Raw genomic sequence first — 10,453 nt, 5'->3', positions numbered from 1 at the left:
TACTAGAGGAGATCTACAAATGCCCCTTGGTAACAAATATAAAGAACGATATACTTGATTGCTTATACACTAAAGGATTTACAATTTTTTGCTAATTTTGCATTATCAGAAACACAGGCATTATTTGTGAGGATGGATCCTAAGGGTACTTGATCAAGTAAGACAAACATAACATTACATCAAGCACAATTTGTCTCTACAAATTTTGTAGAGCATGTAACAGAGATTCTGATTCAATGGTTAACTCAAGCAACTTATAGTGGCTTTAACATTTTTCTTGGTTGGTTGACTGAAATCTGGTCTCAACACTGGCCTACATTATGAGATTCATTGCCAGAATTTGCTTAGTCTATGGAAGAAGGAATTCAAACATCTAGGGAGATAGCCATCTTGATGTAAATTTATCATACTAATATGTCCCATGGGAAGACTTAAAGGTCACTATTTTGAAAATGTTTGAAATGTCTTAAAAAGAAGAGTTCCAATATCCTTATACGGCTCTGTGATGTCTACTCTTTGCAGGCCTGGGATGTCGATGGCAATGTTTCCATTGAGCTTTGCTCTTTCATTTCAGTGAGTATGATTTGAATTCTGGAGTGGCAGATAATAGTGACTGTGGAGGGCATAAGACCAGAGTGACAATTGCAATGTTTTGATCTACAGGGATATATAATGGTGGTGTAATTAACCATAGTGTCCTGGATGGGGGGCCTATTATTATATTACTTGCATATATAATCAGCTACATATATAATGTAGCTCTGGTAAATACATACCACTTTTGAGTTACCATTAAAGGAGAGTGAGCGTCACAGCTTTTTATTTATTTATTTTTAAAGATTTAATTTATTTGAGAGAGGGTGGGCAAGAGAGAGGGAGAGAGGGAGCATGAGCAGAGAGGAGGGACAGAGCGAAAGGGAGAAGTGGGCTCCCTGCTTGGGGGAGGGGACCCTGGGATCATGACCTAAGCTGAAGGCAGATGCTTAACAGACAGAGCCACTGCGCACCCTACTTCACAGCTTTTTAATTATGGTCCTATAATGGGAAGGTCTTGTAATGATGCTAAAGTACAATATTTGATCTTCACAGAATATGGAGATAGCATTGCAAATAGTCTAGAAAATAAATTAACTTTATTCAGAAAAATATAATAACTAATACGACCTTATTATCTCTTTCAGGGAAGATGAGTACTTCATTTGTATGTGGATAGTCGCATCCTATGAGGCATAAGCATGATGCTGTTGATATACTTGTATGGAAGTTTATAATGGATAGAGGGGTTTACATGGATACTGAGTGGCCATAAAGGAAGGACATCAAGCAATCTCTACTGGCTCTCACCACCACATCCATCCATCCATTTTTTTTGTTTCCTGTATTACAAAGTTGAGTGTGTGTGTGAGAGACAGTGTGCATCTAACACTGAAGAATTCAAAGTTGAAAATAAATCATCATAGCTTTAATTCAATATTCAAAACAGCATTAACACTTCTGGGGGCTTCTGGAAATGTTTTAATATGAGCAAATACTTAACTTTAAATGTAAAGGATTTTAGGAGGTTTATCAAGTAGCTGAAAAGAAAGAGGACAGAGAAAGATTCACTACAGAAAAAAGGAAAAGCAAGATAGAATCTGAACTATCAGGCATAATCTCTGTATTCACTGTTCTTAGGCTTTACACTATTGTATGACCCATCTGTCAGTGAGTACCCATGCTAAAAAATGGTGTCTATAATTTTTTTCTGCTTCTCTGTTCATTTACTGATGAGCACATAGTTCCTAAATTTCATTTTTAAAATAACTATATTTCATCGACACTCCTGAAATCTTCTTACTGGTGAAAAAAGAACTAACATGACTTTGATATGAAATAATAAAACCTCCTAATAAGTTTTGTCTCCTTTCTGATTTCACTTTAAGAGTCCATAACTTCTTTTATTTTAACTTCAAGTTTTTATTTAAATTCAAGTTAGTTAACATATATGGTAAAATTGGTTTCAGGTGCAGAATTTAGTGATTCATCACTTACATACAACACCCAGTGCTCAACACAAGTGTCCGGCTTAATGCCCATCACCCATTTAGCCCATGCCCCAGCCACCTCCCTCCATCCTCTATTTGTTCTCTATAGTTAAGAGACTCTTATGGTTTGCTTCATAACTTCTATGTGTCAGAAAAATGAAAGTAGTTTTTCTTTTTTTTTTTTCTTATTAATACATTGTTATTTCTTCCTCTTGTCAAACTGAGCCAACTACTTTCCCCAGTCTCCCTGGGGAGGTTTAGAAAAAAGGAACATACAGGGAAAATGAGACATGCAGGAAAGACATTGGAGGTGGAGACAGCTCCTTCACATGGTGAAGAGAATGAGGAAGGTCACCATCAGGCAAAATAGCCCCATGGCCTCAGAGAAGGCAAAGTTCAGAATGGCTTAGGAGAAGAGCTATTGCTTCAGAGAAGGGCTCCTGTTATAACCAATGATGAGGCTCCCAAACACAGTCCCAATTCCAGGCCCAGAGCCAGCCATCCCTACCATGGCAGCCCCAGCCCCAGTGAACTTGGCTGCAATGTCCATGTCCCTTGAAATGGCACTGGTTCAGAAGCTGCGTCGAGGAGTTAGTGAGGTCAGGGGACATGGGGCTGCCAAACTGCTGAGGCTCTCATCTGTCTTTGGCAGTTTTAGAACCACTGCAGTGATTGGCTCCACAGCTGAGAGGTGCTCCTGACCAGGAAGGGCGTGGAGAAGAACTTCGCACAGGTGTATATTTTCAGGGGATGAGGAGCTGTGGCAGAAGAGCTGCTCCTAGTGCAGAGAAGACAGCCAAAGTAGTTTTTCTGAAACACATTAATCTGACAATAAGGAGCAACTCCCTGCTATCACTCTAAATAGTACCTTTACAGCCTTGGAAGCTTTCGATATTATCAGGTCATTAGGCATTCAGGGAACTCTTGCTGTACATGACAAGTTTAGAAATATTCAATTTTTTGAAGTTACCTAAATGTGTAGAGACCTTTCGACTTTGTAATTGTATGGTCATGCATTCTGATTTTTTCCACAACATGAAATGCTTCCTGTGGTGTTTGTTCTAAGCTATCAGCGATGACGACTACAGTGGACTGACAGTTAATTTTACTGACCATTTTTAAAGTCCCCATGAATGGAGAGAACTTTACATAGACTATTTAGAAATTACTTAGCAAAAGCCTTCCCGATTAAATAATTTGAAATTGTGCATTATTTCTCTCAGGTTTTAAAACCTAGAAACAAAATGCTGCGTTTGATTCACTAATATACAAATGGTAATGGTGGTGGTAAGGTAGTGTGGCGCAGCCTGACTTCTCTTTTATATTTCTGTAAAAACAGAAGAATCGGGTAAATTGTAACAAAAGACTTGAAATTTAGCAAGTGATATGTATTACTTCTGCTTTGCACTTGATCTTAGCCAAAAGGCCAAAAAACGAATATTATTACTTCTGCTTTGCATTCATCATCTTCTGCAAATGTGAATAAAAAGACCTATGTGTAATAGAAAAGTTTCTTCAGTTCAATTGTCAAATGCTTGTCAAATACAAAGGAACAGAGGAACTTTTTCTAAGGTCTAGCTGAGGGTGTCCAAATGCAATTCCATTGAAGACTGCTTTAGTCATCATTTTCTCAAGCCAGGTTCAAAAGGGCAAAGTCAGTTTTTTAAACAAAATTTTAATTATTGCATATGCCCTTTCAAGTCAATGAAAAACAACCGCCTTTCCACTCATCAAGTAATTGTGTTCAATGTCTACAGAGGACACTAAGCTCCAATAGTTCTAGCTGATATGCAGACAAGTTGTGCTCGTGTTGAATAATGTTCTTATTTTGGATGTGTCAAGGCCAAAATAACAAGTTTAATTTAAACATATAGCAACGCATCAGTTTGTTTTCATTTTAAAGTAGAGTTACCAAGTTGAAGACCTTTTCTATAATGAAAGTGTTAAAACAAATTGACAGTCAATAGTCTTAAACTTTAATTTGATTAGTCCTGCTCTTAGCAATTGCACTATTGCATTATATATGATCCTCGGTCATTCAATGAAGCAATGAGTAGAGTGTTTCCATAAGTAAATTTTTAGATTCATATACAACTTTGCAACATTTTCACAGTATTATTTAGAGATTATATGTTCAACATGCACTATATTATTGTATTTGTCATGACTAGAAGAAGGATGATATGAACATTCCCAGGTTTATATAACTGTAACTTTAAAAGGTAAAAATAAATTTTATCACAAATAATCAGAAAATCTTTAATTTTAAAAATAATCAACTTATGTTCTTAATCATACTATAGATTGGTAAGTAATTTCATTTGACAATAGCAAGAAAAATAATCTTAAAGAGTAAATAAGGAATCTGTTACTTAAGTGTAAGAATTAAATTATATTTAATTCTTAAATATAACCAGTTCATGAATCTAGTTATACTATAGTTTGTTAATTAATATTGATTTATAATGATAGGGAGGAAATAAAAATATAAGTAATCTTAAGATGCTAAAGTGACATGTTTACCATAACTATATTCATAAAAAACAATAATATGATGCCTGTGAACTAACTGGGTACTCTTGGAATATTATATTATTAATGATATATGCCATTTTCTATATTTGATAATATATTACCCAACTTAATAAACTACAATCTATTCAGAAAAACTAAGTATTGTTGCACAAAAGCCTAAGGCAGTTGTATCAGTATGAATATTTTCAACTTCAGAGCAATGATTTTGACAGGTAAGAGGAGTAAATTCATATAATAGTGTCATGATCCAAATAAAATCTAATCACTTAAGGTAAAATTATACCCTATCTATGGAAGGAAGACTAGAATCTTAAAGCACTATTCTTATAAAAGTTAATTTACTTTCAGGGTGATTTTTGTATTTATATTTTTCAGTATATTACTGAACTAAGGAAAACAAAACTGATGTGTGAGTGATTAGTTACAGTTATACTACATTTGCCTTCAAATTATGGATCTTTGAAAAAAGAGACTGGTGTGTAATAAATTGATTTTCATGTCTTTTTGGCATCCTTTATTTAATAATTTATGTTTTTTATTGATATGTGACTTTGTTACTTAAATTCTTTAGTTTTAAATCAATAAGCACGTTAAAAAGAAGAAGAAAATAAACGAGTGCTTGAATTAAGCATCAGCATTGTCTCTTTCTATTATCCCTTGCTTTTGTCATGCCACCTGAGCTCCTAGTTCAGCAAAATAATACAATGATATATTCTAGACTTACTAAAATATAGACATAAGTAAAGTAGCTTAGTTTAGAGATATTTCCAGATTGGCTATTAAGATATTCAAAGGAAACAAAATCATCTTACAATAAATCTAGATAGATAGATGATAGATAGATACGGCTAGAGATAGATATATCTGAACTGACCATTCACAGTAGCTCAAGTACTTATAATATATTCTGTTATATACATATTTATATTTAATAAAGGGAATATTTTAGGTTGAGAGGAGAGATAAGACTAAATCAAAATAAAAGCAAAGATTTAAAAGTGTTAATCCATTGGTAGTCTTCTTGAAATGTGAACAAGGTGAATGTGAGGGCCACATCAAGGTATTCTGCCTAGTTTTATCATGGGTAGAATTAAGCTGCATTAACACTGCGTATGGGATATAGAAATAAAAGTTGACTTGTATGCACAGAGTATTTTTTCCATTAGTCAAGACAAGTAATTCTTTGCTTCTTTGTTTTTGGAAGGTTGGTCACCTTGGTAAGAGTGAATAATTACTTACTGTGGCCAATTATTAGATGATCACATAGTTAACTATAGCATCTCCATAAACTTTAGGCATGTCTGGTCCTTTGTTTTCAAGCCTATAAGTATGGCCCACTCTGCTTATATATACTCCTAAATATCAATTGCATAGTGGTAAGGATGCACAGGAAATTCTCATACAGTGCTTTTGCTGGGTCAGGTGGTAATAGTTTAAGATGAACACCTTCGAGCACTTTCATTCCACTTCATATTGTATGTTCAATTCATAAATGCTTCGCCTTGTATGCTTTCCATGTTATCAGCATTCTGTGAGACAAATTGATATCTTGCTTAGAAAAGATCAAATTGAGTGCCATCTGTTACAATGAAGGGAGACTTCCTGACTAACTTTAATTGAGTATGAGTTGGAATTTTCTTTGTAGTAGAAAAATTGAAAAGCATTTCTAGTAGGCCCAAGGGGTGTAGTGTTTTCTCTCTAAAATTATTTTTCTCAATTTTTATGGGTTCTGCCCTCAAAAATTATTGCAAATGACATGTATAAGAATTTATTTTCAAACTAAATTGGCAGCAAATGATTGCCAATCAAAGTAGAAGAAATGCTATCTAATAGATATTCCCAGAAATCAAAGAACTAATATTTTAATTATTCAAATAATGTGTAGGACATCTAGGGTGAAGCTCTACGGAAAATTGTTAATAGCACTTTATCAACTTAAAAAAAAGTCCTTGCTTATCTCATTGATATTCATGCTTATATTTGGTACTCTGTTGCGGGACAAATTCTAGAACAGATTACCATCTTATAAAACACAATTTTTTAAATAAGCAAATGTAATAAAATGTATACTACCAATCCTGATCTAATAAATACTATATTTGAGTCAAGTTTTGTTCAAACTTGGTAAAGCATTTTAAAATCAATATTTTTCATAACACCCTTTCCTGCTGTACATAGGGAATCCTACATGTAACTTTACTTGTTTAAAAGAAGAAAAGTGTCCTTAATCAATTTCTTTAGCAAGCATATTTGAACTACTTTCAAATAAATAAACAAACAAAAACAGAGTTCTTCAAGTTATATCCTAGATTCTGCTTCTTTGAGACTTACTCTGTAGGATCTTGGATTAGTTAGTAGTTTTTGACTGGCGTGATTTATGGAGTTTGTTATGATTCAGTGTTCCCAGGACCCATTCTATATGAACACCACAAAATTAAATAAACACAATTTAAAATAAAAGAAAAACATGTTTGATGAGATCATAGGGCATCTTTCATAACTCAACCCTAATTAATGTGACCCAGAGCAATATACTTCATTCAGATATACTTACAAATTGTGTAATTGTGTGACCTAACATCTTCTTTGTAAGACCTTTATCCATTTTCTTCTGCTAACAATTACTTCCTTGTTGGCATATCCTTCATATGTGTAAATGATTTTTGTTTTTAAATTGAATATGTGAGAAAGAAGATAATTTTTTTAAGATTGAGGAAAATTTATATGTTTGATGTTAAGGAGGTGGGAGAAAAAATGGGGGAAATGATTTTTGTTTATAGGCAGATTAATTTTGTGACCAATTTTTCACGGGAGAAATCAGAACAAGTATAGGGTGAAAAATACAAATGATTTAATAGAAACAGATTTGTGAACTTTTTTTTTTTTAAAGATTTTATTTATTTATTTGACAGAGAGAGATAGCGAGAGCAGGAACACAAGCAGGGGGAGTGGGAGAGCAAGAAGCAGGCTTCCTGCAGAGCAGGGAGCCCGATGTGGGACTCGATCCCAGGACCCTGGGATCATGACCTGAGCCGAAGGCAGACGCTTAACGACTGAGCCACCCAGGCGCCCAGATTTGTGAACTTTTAGTAGCTAAATTGAGAATTATATTCTAAATATGATAGGCAACGTTAAAAAAAAAGAGAGAGAGAGACAACAAGCTCAAAATGGAGTCACTTGTGCTAAGCCCACATCACCAAACTGAGACTTATTACCTAACCAAATTTCAATTTCAGCCTCTATCAAAAATGTAATCTTAACTAGTCAGTCTAGAATTTCCTAGTCAGCACTAGTGAGGTAATGTGCCTGATAAGACACTTGCCATCTCCCAAAGAAAAGTAACTCTGCCTGAAACAATTTACTCTCTTAATAACTTTTGTCCCACCTCCTTCTGCCTATAAAAGCCTTTCATTTTGTACAGCTCTTTGGAGCTCCTTTCCATCTGCTAGATGGGATGTTGCCTGACTCATGAATCACTGAATAAAGCCAATAAGATCTTTAAAGTTTACTCAGTTGAATTTTGTTTTTTAACAAGGATTTCCCCCCAAACCCCCAGGATAGCATTGTACTTCAAGAAGGAATAAGGAACGATTCCAGGAGGTCCAGGAAAACTGAAGGGAATTGAAGGAAGTAATATGGCAGCTACTGAAGTTTTGAGGTGTTCTAGATGTGGGACCAAGGTTCCCAAAGAGAAAACATATCAAAGAGAAACATTCCTGCTGGCCTAGTGCTGCAAATCCCAGACGTACATTCATGTGGGAGAAGGCAGGCCCCACATTATTAACAAGCTTAAAAACGGATTGAAATTGATCTCCTTTAGGTTATCTGACTTCTTTTATATTCTGTTCTCTCCTTTGTGTTTAGTTTTACTGGGTTTTAATCAGATTCCTTAAAAATTTTCTGAACCCAGGTTAGGATTTAGCATGAAAACAACAGAAGAAGAGAGAAGGCAAGTTTTCTGAGTAGGGTATTTCAAATAACTCATCACACTTAAGGTGATGAGGACTCCTGAAGGGCAGAGAAAAGTGGAGGAAACTCATGCATTTGACACAAGAAAAGCTGAGTAGCCAGAAGAGTTAGTCAGAGGGAAGGCGCTGGGGATAAAAGGTTGGCAACAACTCCCTTAGGAATTGCACTTTGAAATCCAAGGTTTAATACAAGCTTCTTTCATTAGTCTAAGTGTTTCTGCACAAATAACTTGTCATTACAATTCAGTTTAATCTTAGAAATTGGAGGGGCAAAAGACCTGTTAGGTCATAGTGCTTGTCACTCCAGTGCAAAATAGAAACAATGGCTCTCAGGTATAAGATTTCATAAATTAACACAGAAATAGAAAATATAGAACTATTTTTTCTATAAAATGATTTAAGAAGTATAATGTTTTCTTTAGATTTTTTTCTTTTTTAACTGAGATCTTTGGGCATAGGGCTCTTTAATAAGGGCTGAGGCTGAGGGTTTTATCACAAGATAGTAGGAATGGTAAATGGCATCATGGTGTAAGGACCCATGGATAAGAGACTGACCTATTTACTCTGTAGCTTTGATAATGATGCTTAATCCTTCCCTGCCAGAGTTGCAATTAAAAATAGCAGTAGGATGCTAGCTCAGATCATTGCTGTGGAGAGTATTAAATTATAAACTACATTTTAAACTACTCTTTAAGTGTATTCTGTTCAGAGAAATCTGGATAGTGTAATTTATTTCCTTTCATATACAGTGGAAAACAATTGGTGTAACTGATATGAAAACATGACTGATTGAAAGGAATATTCAGATATGCTGATCCAAAATACTCTGATCTTACGATAGCTTTTGTTTGTTGTTTTACATTCAGAGGGGAAAAAAAAAGCAAAAGAATTAAATCACAAAAAACAAACCACTCAGCTCCCAAACTGCATAAATATTATAGAAGAATAAAGATGTGAATTATCTGAAAATTGTTTCTATGCTTTGGACTCTAAAGCAATATGGCATTCATAAATAATTCTACCCTCAGTATTGTTCTGTCTTTGAAAATTTAAGTGGCAGAATCCCTTTTCATCTCTAATTTCAGATCCCATTTATTTCACTTACCTCTTCATTTAGCTGACAGTGATAATATGCCTGTAAAATATCACTTTTTTGATCATGTATATTTGACAGACACGTTTTTGTTTTTTTTCCCTGTTTCTCTAGGCTAGCACTCTGTCTAGATGATGTACCCCTGCTGGTGATGTCAGCCATCAGACACTATAGCAAATGATGGGAGATGAAAGGAAGCAGGAGATGGTTTAAGTGATCAATCAATTTAATATGTAGGTTTTTGCGCCATGGAAACATTCCAACCAAATGTAGCATTCCTGGCCAGATTTAGATATATGTATTGCATGTGTATAAGCTTAACTGAGAAATATGACTTGATGATTTATATATTATTATTTCTTTTTATGGCAGTTTAATTCAACTACTATCCTACTGAGATTTCTGAGGCTTTTCATTTGGGAGATGTAGTGATGGCCCCGTAATTTACTTTTTATGGTCTATTGAAGAGAAAAAGACAGCCTTGAGTTTTTATTTGTTAATCAACAAAATGTATGATAATACTTTTTTTTTAAATAAAAGTGCATGCAAATCTCAAAAGTGTCAACACTCAATTTTCTCAGCAACTGAATAATATGAATCTAAGAAGCAAGATTACAGAGAAGGCTATGCAAGAGAACTACTCACAAGACTTTATATTGAATACTCATAAGATGGGTGAAAGCAACAGGGAATTTTAACTTTAGAAAATAGTAGCAATTGCTAAGATTGTTGAGGTAAAGCATTATAATTACAAATGGAATAAGTGTTTTTGAGCAAAGTCTTAAGAATAATTGTGGGTTTAAGTGATTAGGGTCTGCAAACAGCATTTCTAG

The 10,453-nt window shown here is 34.5% G+C and overlaps 1 pseudogene; it reads right to left on the bottom strand.

Moving 5' to 3' along the window:
- Positions 1-2,349: 2,349 nt before the first annotated feature.
- On the bottom strand, positions 2,350-9,782 carry LOC110587658 (annotated as a pseudogene).
- Between the last annotated feature and the right edge of the window lie 671 nt (positions 9,783-10,453).

This window comes from Neomonachus schauinslandi, chromosome 3 (genome assembly GCF_002201575.2).
Source record: "Neomonachus schauinslandi chromosome 3, ASM220157v2, whole genome shotgun sequence".
Classification (NCBI taxonomy): domain Eukaryota; kingdom Metazoa; phylum Chordata; class Mammalia; order Carnivora; family Phocidae; genus Neomonachus; species Neomonachus schauinslandi.
Note: the sequence above shows the minus strand (reverse complement) of the source record. Positions and strands in the feature narration are given on the sequence as shown.